General features: G+C 47.8%; 1 long non-coding RNA gene across 1 annotated transcript in view; it reads left to right on the forward strand.

The window, feature by feature from the left end:
- The first annotated feature begins 8,098 nt into the window (after positions 1 to 8,098).
- LOC103345540 (uncharacterized) overlaps positions 8,099 to 11,242 on the forward strand; it is a 31,718-nt gene continuing 28,574 nt past the window's right edge. Inside the window, exon 1 of the long non-coding RNA XR_016237029.1 lies at positions 8,099 to 8,213. This is a non-coding gene — a long non-coding RNA (uncharacterized LOC103345540). The remainder of the gene's footprint in view (positions 8,214 to 11,242) is intronic.

An 11,242-nucleotide genomic window follows, 5' to 3' on the forward strand; every position in this document is an offset into this window, starting at 1 on the left:
GCCCAAAGGTTAAGATGTCTGCATCTCACATTGGAATGCCTGAATCTGATTCCTGACTCCAGCTTCCCATCAATGCCGATGCCAGGAGGCAGCAATGATGGCTCAAACCGTTGGGTTCTTGACATCCAGTTAAGAGACCTGAATTGCATTCCTGGTTCCTAGCTTTCTTCCTAGCCCAGCCTTGGGCTAGGTATGAAACAACAGATGGGAACTCTGTCTGTCTCTTGAATAAATAAAAACTATTTAAAATAATTTAAATTGAGACCTTGTCTTAAGTGTGCTTGGGTTGTGCTATGGATTGAAAGCAGGAGTCACAGTGCACTTACTCCCCATGTAGGACCTCTGTCCTTAATGAGTCGTACTATGAGAATTAACAGTAAAACTAGTATTCAAACAGTACTTTATACTTTGTGTATCTGTGTGTGTGCAAACTGTTGAAATCTTTACTTAATATAGAGTTGATCTTCTGTAGATAAAGATAATTTAAAATAAATCTTAACAAAGAATGGGATGGGAGAGGGAGTATGAGGTGGGACAAGAGTGTGGGTGGGAAGGTATATATGGAGGGAAGAACCACTATATTCCTAAAGCTATACCTATGAAATTTATATTTATTAAATAAAAGTTTTCTAAAGAAATAAGTGAATCAGCCCTGGTGTCACCTCTTACAAGGGCACACGTCTCATCCTAAGTCCCCCACCCCATGACCTCATCTAACTCTACTTCCTCAGTCACAAGGGCATTAGAACCTCATATGAATTTGGTGGTGACTGTGGGGGAACAAGCAGGCTGCTATAGGCCTTTCATAAATTAATTTTTTACTTGCTTATTTTTATTTATTTGAAATACAGAGAGACATAAACTAACAAATAGAGTTCTTCCATCTCCTGGTTCACTTCCCAAATGGCCACAACAGCCAGGGCTGGGCCAGGCCAAAACCAGGAATCTGGAACTCCATCAGGCTGATCAGTTCCACCTGGGTGGCAGGGACCTGCAGTCTCCTGGAGTGTGCATTAATAGGAAGCTGGATATGAACTAGAAGAGCTAGGATCTGAATCCAAGCACTCCAATACAGGATGTGGGCCTCCCAAGTGGTGTCTTAAACCATGCATCAAATACCTGGTCCAGGCCTTTTTACACTTTGACCAGCAGAATATCTGACAATCTCTTTGTAAACCTGGCTCCTCACTTCCTGGGTGGCAGACCACCCTCCTCCCTCCAATGCCTCAGGTGTAAGAGCGCTCAAGGTGGTAGGCGAGGCTCTCCTGCCTCCCTTACCTGTTGGCTTTGGGCATAGTGGCTGGCGTATGCCCAGTTCTGAGGGGGACTGGTGGGGGCAGGTAGGGACCTCTGAGAAGACAGTGATTCTCCTAAGTGGCACCATAAAGCATAATAAGGGACAGTAGCACGAGGCCCAGTTGACAGGCCACAGCCAACTCAGACAGTGACCCATGGCCTCCTCAGCTGCAGGGTCCATCTCAGCAGTGGGCTGTGCCCCAGGTGGCAGCTTGGGCTCTGGTCAAAGGGTCAGGGTGCCTCACTGGCCTCTCTGCTTGTCTCCCCTGTGCCTTTCTCCTGGAGTCAGGGAGGAGGGTCAGCGTCCTTTTTTATGGAGGTGCGTTCGCCAGCATGGATGGAGGAGCACCTTGCAAGCTGGGAGTTGTAGTTCCTGGTGTATATCTCTTCTTGCCCTCAGCTTCTATGACTTTGAGATGCCAAGTGAGCTGTGGCATGGTTGGTTCAGTAGAGGCTGAATGAAGTAATGAAAGAAGGGGCCAGCAGGAAGTCCTGCCTGCAGGAGCTGGGGTGGAAGGGTACTGTGGGCCTGCCATGCCACTTCTCTGTCTTTCCCTCCAAATATTTACATAAGCTTGAACATTTTGCAATTATCTTTTCATGATACTATTTGGGCCCCCTGCTAATAGTAAGATATTTTCAAGGTACAAATTCATCTCACATCAGAGGCGAGAGGTACATAGCATCCTATGTGGGGTATGATTTTAAAGTTTGCTTAGCTCTCGTCACTGACTCACTCAGAGCAGGGGTTTCCTCCAAAGCACAGATAGCTGGATGTTCTCTCCCAAGCCCTGCACTGCTGTCTCGTGACCGCCCCCTTCCAGGGGAGTCTCTCAGAGGGACTGTGTCTGACCCCAGCCCCATCTCCCTCAATGCAGAGTCCTAGAAAGAAGGCCTTTGGCTCTGCTGTTGTGGAGCAGAGGAAACCATAGAACATTGTGTGGTGAAGAAGTATGTGGAACAGACAAGATGTGAGGTCAGAGTAGGGGAGAGGAGAGCATCAGGATCCCTGGGCAGGGGGATGCTCACTGTCTGTGATGGCTGAGGCTCCTGAGGATTTCAGTTCCCTAAGAACTACAGAAAGAGGTTGGTGTTGTAGCACAGAGGATTAAACTGCTGCCTATGACCTGCCATATGGGGACTGGTTCAAGTCCTAGCTGCTGCTGCACTTCAGATCCAGCTCCCTTCTATTGCAACTGGGAAAGTAGCAGAAGAAGGTCCAAGTGTTAGGGCCACTGCACCCAAGTGGGAGACTGGGAAGAAATACCTGGATCCTGGCTTCTGCTTGGCCTCTCTCTAACTCTACCTTTCAAATAATAATTTTTTTCAAGATTATTTATTTATTTATTCGAAAGTCAGAATTATAGAGAGAGAAAGAGAGAGAGAGAAAGAGAGAGATACAGGGAGAGAGAGAGAATGAGATCTTGCATCTGCTGGTTCACTCCCCCAAATGGCCACAGTGGTGAGGCCTGGGCCAGGCTGAAGCCAGGAGCCAGGAGCCAGGAGCCAGGAGCCAGGAGCCAGGAGCCAGGAGCTTCCTCTGGGTCTTCCATGCTGGTGCAGTGGCCCAAGCACTTGAGCCATCTTCTGCTGCTTTCCAGGTGCATTAGCAGAGCTGGATCAGAAGTGGAGCAGCTGAGACTTGAACTGGCGCCCATATGGAATGCCACTGCTACAGGCAGTGGCTTAGTCTACTACGTCACAGTGTAGTAAGCCCCCAAATAATACATCTTTTTTTTAAAAAAGACTTATTTATTTGTTTATTTTAAAGTCAGAGTTACACAGAGAGAGAGAGAGAGAGAGAGAGAAGAGGCAGAGAGAGGTCTTCCATCCGATGGTTCACTCCCCAATTGGCTGCAACAGCTGGAGCTGAGACAATCCAAAGCCAGGAGCCAGGAGCCTCCTCTGGGTCTCTCACATGGGCGCAGGGGCCCAAGGACTTGGGCCATCTTCCACTGCTTTCCCAGACTATTGCAGAGAGCTGGATCAGAAGAGGAGCAGCCAGGACTAGAACCGGCACCCATATGGGATGCCAGCGCTTCAGGCCAGGGCATTCACCCGCTGTGCCCCAGTGCCAGCCCCAGTAATAAATCTTTTACAAAGAAGAGAAGACAGAGCTGCAGGGCTTACAGATGGGTCCTGAGGAAATGAAGTTCTTGGCAGGTCTACCAAATGCTCAGCCTCTCAAATCGAATCCCTTAATGAGAAGCCCTCCAGTATTTGCCCTTTCTGGGACCCTTGCTGCTTTGACGACCTTGCCTTCCCCAGGGGTCACAGGTTCCAGCTCCTCACAGCTTCTTCCCTGCCAGGGAATGTTCCCATGGCTTCCCTCATGTAAACTCATCTGGCTTCCCTAATGTGCTCTGCTCCAGGCCCTGGGGGCACCTTCCTGGTTTTTATAAAGCAGGAGATTTATTTGCTTATCTTTTTATTTGGGCTTATTCCATTTATTAAGGATTTTTACTGAGTATCTGCTATGTGTTAGGCACTGTTGTTGGAGCGAAGGGAGCAGTAATGGACAAAAGGGCCACAAATCTCTGACTTTCGGGGGTTTTCTATTCTGTAATGAATAAGCAAAGAACATGCAAAATAAGTCAGTGAGTCAGTGGCTTGTTAGCTAATACTGCTGAGAAAGTAAAGCAGGTGTGGGTGATAGGGAGGGTCATCGTGAGGCATTGCAGTTTTATTTTTGAATTCATTTATTTGAAGGCAGAGTTACAGAGACATGGAGAGAGAAGTAGGGAGGGAGGGAGGGAGGGAAGGAGAGAGAGAGAGAGAGAGAGAGAGAGAGAGAGACAGAGAGACAGAGAGAGACAGACAGAGAGAGAGAGAGATATTTTCCATCCACTGGTTCATTTCTAAAATGGCTGCAATGGCCAGGACTGGGCCAGGCCAAAGCCTCCTGGAGCTTCTTCTGGGTCTCCCACATGGGTGCAGGGGCCCAAGCACTTGGGCCATCTTCCACTGCTTTTCCAGGCACATTAGCAGGAGCAGCCAGGACACCAACCAATGCTCACATGGGAAGCCAGTGTCACAGGCTGTGGTTTAAAGCCTGCTGTGCCAGAATGCTAGCCTTGCACTGTAGTTTCAATAGGGTGATCAGGGAAGGTTTACCGAGAAGATGACACTTAAGTTGAGTGGTGACAAGTTTCAATTGCATAAATGAGTAAAAATAGCAAATCCTTGTAAAGATGATTTCCCTCACTCTTTACAAAATATTGAACAAATATCCACTTTCCTCAGCAAAGAATAAGAACATCAATGAATGGCTTAAGGAGAACTGGTGGGTATCATGGGTTACTGTGGCACAGCTATCTGGGCTCCAGAAATTCATTATGACTAAGATCTAAGATATCAAACCCAAGACTTAGAGGATGCAAATATCTCTCAGAAGCAATGATACACCAGTTAAGTCAGCACACCTAACATTTGATTTTTGGCTTCTAAATACCATTCTCTCTGAAACAAAACAAAACCTTATGGAAATTGCTGCTTTTAAGTCTGGTCAGGGAAAGCATAAGAAAACTTGGCTTCTTTCTGTGCCAGAAAGCATTTTTTTCCCCCTCAGAGTGGTAGAACACAGGAACCAGCTTAGCATCCAACTGGCCAAGTTGTGGACAATTTGAGCATTCAAAACCATGAAAACAGTGTAAAACGAGCTGTTGAGCTCTTGTGGTACTAAAAGAGGGGGATGGTCAGGGAAATTTTTTCCAGAAGAGGAAATCTAACATATATAGAAGGAACAATAGAATTTTTAAGCCCTATTTTGTCATCACCTGTGCAATTATTCATTTAGGCAACAATTATCTACGGATGCTAGAACTACGGTTAACTACTACAATTATCTATGGATGCTAGAACAATTATCTGTGGATGCTAGGAACACGACAGTCACAGTCCACAGCACCACCAAACTGAAAACAAGAATTTACAAAGAGAAGGGATGCTGCTGTTGCCTCAGTGCTGGCACCCGACATGGGCGCCAGTTCCAGTCCTGGCTGCTCTACTTCCTATACAGCTCCTTGCTAATGCTTGGGAAAGCAACAAAAGATGACCCAAGTGCTTGGGCCCCTGCACCCAAGTGGGAGACTCAGAAGAAGCTCCTGGATGCATATTGGCCCAGCTCTGGCCATTGAAGCCATTTGGGGAGTGAACCAGCAGATGGAAGACCTCTCTCTGCCTCTGTTTCTGCCACTCTGTAACTCTGTCTTTCAAATAGATAAATAAATCTTAAAAAAATTGCAAGGAGAAAAGGCATCTTACAGGGTACAGGCCTGTGGGTACAATTATGGTGATCATTACGTATAACAAGATGAGTTGACAACATATGCTTGCTAATATGAAGCAAGAGGAAGCACTCAGTAATTACTTATGTAGCAACCTTGCTAAACATATCTAACTTGAATCCAATCACCAAGAAAGAACTACGTAAATCCAGATAAGAGGATGCTGTACAAGACAACTGCTCTGACCTGCTGAGCTGTCAACGTCATGAAAGAAAGAGCTAGGGGATGATTCTAGATGAAAGAATATGGGAAGGTCACCCCAACCCAATGCAATGCCTAATCCATAGTTGGAAGTGGGACAGAAAAAAATTATAAAGTCACACTTAGGACAATCAGGGAAATGTGAAAATAGGTGGTGCACTACGCATTGTTCGTACATCAATGGCGAATCCCAAGATTGGGATTTATGTGATGAAGTATACACAGCAGCAAGTGTCATGAAGTCTAAAATTTACTTACAAGTGGTTCAGCACAAAAGAAAACATTACAGACTGAAAGAAACTAGCCAAATGCTAACAATTGAATTGTAGGTGATGTGTTCATTGTTCTGTTCCTTCTGTATATTTTTGTACATTTGAAGTAAAAATTATCAATTCCATTACATGATATAATTTGTAAAATTCATACAGCTATATATTACTAATGACAAGATTATTTTGGAAAGCAATTTTACTTTCCCTCTCTAGATTCCTAAGATGTACACACTGTAATCCTATTTCTGGAGATTTCAAAACAGAGAAAAAACATTTGAACACAGAGATGTTCAGGCTAGCCAAATGTGAACAATGAAAAGATCTCTGACTGGACTGGCGTTCTGGCACAGCTGGCTAAGCCACAGTCTGTGACTCTGGCATCCCAGATGAGTGCTGGTTCCTGGCTGCTCCACTTCTGATCCAGCTCCTTGCTCATGTGCCTGAGAAGGCAGCAAAAGATGGTCCAGATGCTTGGTCTCTGCCATCTATGTGGGAGGCCCAGATAGGCCTGGCCCAGTCCTGGCTGTTGCAGCCTTTCGGGGAGTGCACCAGTGCATGAAAGATCTCTGGTGTGTGGCGTACTCGGTTAAGCCTCTGCCTGCAGCACCAGCATCCCATATGGCTGACAGTTTCAGTTCTGGCTGCTCCACTTCCCATCCAGCTCCCTGCTAATGGCCTGAGAAAGCAGTGGAGGATGGCCCAAGTCCTTGGGTCCCTGCATCCATGTGGGAGACTGGGATGAAGTTCCTGGCTCCTAGCTTTGGATCTGCCCAGCTCTGGCTATTGTGGCCATTTGGGGAGTGAACCAGCAGATGGAAGACCTCTCTCTCTCTCTCTCTCTCTCTCTCTGTAACTGCTTCTCAAATAGTTTTTTTTTTTAAAGACCAAATATGTAGGGTATGGCCCATCAGTTACATGGACTATTGTGTGGCGATTTGAATGATCCACGTGAAGCAATGGTGGCACAGAATTCTGCCCTGAGGTTGACGGAACATAACGGGGCAGTAGACAGTGATCGAGAATAATGGCTTTGGCGTCCAACCCCGGTTTTAACCTGTGCTCCGCTGTTTCTCTTTCTTTTCTTTTCTTTTTTGACAGGTAGAGTAAGAGAGAGAGAGAGAGAGAGAGAGAGAGAGAGAGAGAGAGAAAGAGAGAGAAAGGTCTTCCTTCCACTGGTTCACTCCCCAAATGGCCACTATGGCCAGCGCTGCGCCAATCCGAAGCCAGGAGCCAGGAGCTTCCTCCCGGTCTCCCACGCGGGTGCAGGGGCCCAAGCACTTGGGCCATCCTCCACTGCCCTCCCGGGCCACAGCAGAGAGCTGGACTGGAAGAGGAGCAACCGGGACTAGAACTCAGCGCCTCAGGCGGAGGATTAACCAAGTGAGCCACGGCGCTGGCCCCTCCGCTGTTTCTTACATGTGTGGTTTGGGACAGGCTACTGCACTGTTCTGATGCTCAGGTTTTGAACCCGTACAATGAGAACAGATTTTACCTCACTAGACGGCTGCAAGGGCCCAGTGCCTTCCAGGTCCTTAGCCCTGTTTCCTGCGAGGCAGGTGCTTAACGAACCTTAGCCATCCTGGCTGTTACTGTGACCTCTCTGACTGCTCAAGTCACACTGGTGGTGGAAACCCAGTTGGACTTTGTCAATTAACAGCGGGTATTTGGGGGTGGGTGCTTGTGGGAGGGAGAACAGCAGGGTGAGAGCGTCCCAGGGTCAAGGTCGGCTTTAGGAAGAGCGATCTGGGGAAAGGACGGCATATAGTCATCATATAGTCATCCCATATCCAGAGGCATACACCAGATGGCTTCGCATACAAGACAGCGGGGTCTTGGAAGAGCTCTTTAAAGTCAGGTTCAGGGAGAGGAACGGGAGCCAGTATTTCCCTGCTAGGAATGCCAACCTTGATTTGTAAGTGCTCCTCCATGCCTGCAGAGGGCGCCAAGGAGTTAGCACTGAAGCCCCTTTCGACCAGCTCTTCCCCTCCTTACGTGGGAGCTCCGGAAATGCAGGTGCTCCCCGCTGGGCCCTAATGTGTCTGAGGAAGTGGACCTAGTGTGACCGGATGGCTGGTGAGAGGCGTCCCAGACTCAGAAGACCCCCCTTTCCTTGCTCACAATAAGCTGAAAGTGGATTGGGAATTTCTGATAAATGCAGGTATTTCCTGGTAGGGGGCCATAGAATGGATTAATTTTATTAGCCCCCTAGTTGGGAATTTCCCATGGAATTGAGACTCAGAGCAGATACATTTTATTACGGGGTGGCGAAGAGGAGGCGAGGGGAAGTCTAGTGAGAGGATTCCCAGCTGGGGACGGCGACGCGCAGCATGTGTGTGTGTTGGGGGCGGGGGGCTCGCACACCACCAGGCCCTCCTCCCCCTGAGATCACCGCCTGCCTGTCTTCCGGGGTCTGTGGTCCCTCTTCCTGAGCCGCCTTCAGCTGGCCTCATCAAGCGCCACAGACCTGCCTGGAGCTCCGGCCAGTGCGCCGGGGGTTCTTGAAGCAGGAGCAGCATTCCGAAGTCTGCGGGAGGAGAGGGACACAGGGGATGCGGCCTGCTGGGGGATCCGGGAGAGCTCTGTGGCACGCAGGGAGGAAACCGGAAACGCCCTGACCACAGGTGTCCGTTGTTCTGCAGTTTTGCCTTAAGCTTGCTTCTCCGCATGGCTGCACAGTACAATCTGCTGGACTCTGAGAAATATACCAAGGAGATGTGCACTTTTCTGTATATTTATTATCTTTGTCATGTCTTTTATTGTTAAAGACTTATTTATTCAATTGAAAAGCAGAGTTACAAAGAGGCAGAGAAAGAGAGAGCAGTCTTCCATCTGCTGGTTCTCTCCAAGTGGCTGCAATGGCCAGAGCTGGGCTGATCCTAAGCCAGGAGCCAGGAGCTTCTCCCAGGTCTCCCATGTGGGTGCAGGACCCCGAGGACCTGGGCCATCTTCCACTGCTTTCCCAGGCCACAGCAGAGAGCTAGATCAGAAGTGGAGCAGCTGGGACTTGAACAAGTGTGATGCTGGCACTGCAGGTGGAGCTTTACCCACCAGGTCACACAGCTGGCCCTGATATTTATTATTTTTCAATAGAATCTACACACACATAACTAGATACTCAGATGGTAGAACCAACCAGACTATACTGCAAGCCAACTGAATTACTCTGTAACTGGGGCCCCAACTTTTTTTTTTAAATATGAGAGGCACAGAGACAGGGAAAGTGATACAGGCAGAGCTCCTTGTCTCCTCTTTCAGTCCTCAAATGACTCCAAAGGCAGGAGCTGGGAATTCAGCCCAGGTCTCTCACGTGGGTGGCAGAGATCCTGATCACTGTTGCCTCCCCAGATCTGTGTTAGCAGGAAGCTGGAGTCAGAAGCCAAAGGCAGATTTTTTTCAAAAGGTTTGAAATGCAGAGTTACGGAGAGGCAGAGTATCTTCCATTGGTTCACTCTTCAAATGGTTGCAACACCCAGGGCTGAGCCAGGCCAAAGCCTGGTTCTGGGTGGCCCAACCCTAGCCATTGTGGCCATCTGTAGGGTGAGCCAGTGGATGGAAAATCTCTTTCAAATAAATAAATCTTAAAAAAAAAAAAAAAAGTGGAGGGGTTGGTCCTGTGCTGTAGTGAATTAGGCCATGGTCTGCTGTGCTAGCATCTCAAATGGGTGCCGGTTTGAGTCCCAGCTGCTGTGCTTCTGGTCCAGCTCTCTGCTAATACACCTGGGGAACAGGAGAAAGTGGCTCAATTCCTTGGGCCCCTGCACCCAGGTGGGAGACCTGATGGAGCTCCCGGCTCCAGACTGGCCCAGCATTGGCATCACAGCCATCTGGGGGGGTGAACCTGTGCATTGAAGATATCTCTGTCTCTCCTAACTCTTTCAAATAAATCTTTAAAAAAAAAAGTTGAAGTGTATAGGATGGAGGAGTGTCTGAGGATGTACATCAGTCAGCAGAAATGATCAAGGCAAGGCAAGAATACTTGTCTGTCTGCTGTGAGAGGGGAGACCAGGCTGTCACATAGCAGACGCAGCAGTCACAGCACTGAGCCCCAGGTGCTGATAGGACAAGCTCACAGTTTCAGTTAGGATACAAAAGTTCAGAGGTGGGCATTTGGTCTAGTGGTAAGACTAAGATGCTTGTGTGCTGTATCAGAATTCAAGTCCTGTCTCTAGCTCCTGAATCCCGCTTCCTGCTAATGCACACCTTGGGAGGCAGCAGCAGATGGCTTACGAAGTTGAATCGCTGCCATCCATGTGGGAGACCAAGACTGAGTTCCTGGATCCAGCTTCCACCTAGCACAGACCAGTACTGGCATTTGGGAAGTGAATCACTGGATGAGAGTTTTTCTCTTGGTCTCTTTGCCTCTCAAATAGTAAGAATCCAAAGGTTCAATAAACACTTGGATAATTTGAATGAATTTATTCCAACATCCTCACTCCCCAGTGTGTTAAATCTAAACAAAAACATTGCTCAGATCTTCCACTTATGTTTATTGAACCCTCACTATTGTAGCTGACACAGTAAGTATCTGCCTCTGGATACAGAGCTTAAGATGGGGGCTGAGAGGGTAGGGAAGCAGACACTCAACAGATAACACACAAATGGGTGTTGCAGGTAGTCATTTTCAAAATAATCTGCTTTTTGATTCCTCCCCAAATTGTCCGAGACCCCATCAGTTCTAGTTTGAAAGCCTGGTTCTTGGTGCCACTCTGGCTCCATGTGTTTAGGTCCTCTCTCCATCTGAAAACCAGAAAACCCTGGCTCGAGTTCACCTGATCAGCCACCGGCTACAACTTTAAGCAAATCCTTTTCTACAGCTTTTTTTTTTTTTTGAAAGGCAGTGACAGAGAGAGAGGTTTTGCTAGTCTCAGTGTTCCATGTTGTCCCATTCTCTGGAAAAGCCTATTATTGAGGTACTTTCCTCTGTAAACGTGATATTGAACCTACCAGTGAGGCCTTTCTGAGCCTGCAGCTTCTTTTGTGGGAAGGTGTTTGATTACTGATGCATTTTCAACGACATGGGGCTATTTCTTCTTGGATCTGTTTCAAGTCGCGTTCTTACGGGAGTTTCATTTTTTTCAAGATTGATTTATTTGAAAGGCAGAGTTACAGAGAAGCAGAGGAAGGGGCAGGGGCAAAGGCAAGAGACAAAGTGAGAGATCCATCTGCTGAGCCAGGCCAAAGCCAGGA

This window comes from Oryctolagus cuniculus, chromosome 7, assembly GCF_051225735.1.
Source record: "Oryctolagus cuniculus isolate XC-2025 breed Fujian yellow rabbit chromosome 7, ASM5122573v1, whole genome shotgun sequence".
Taxonomy (NCBI): Eukaryota; Metazoa; Chordata; class Mammalia; order Lagomorpha; family Leporidae; genus Oryctolagus; species Oryctolagus cuniculus.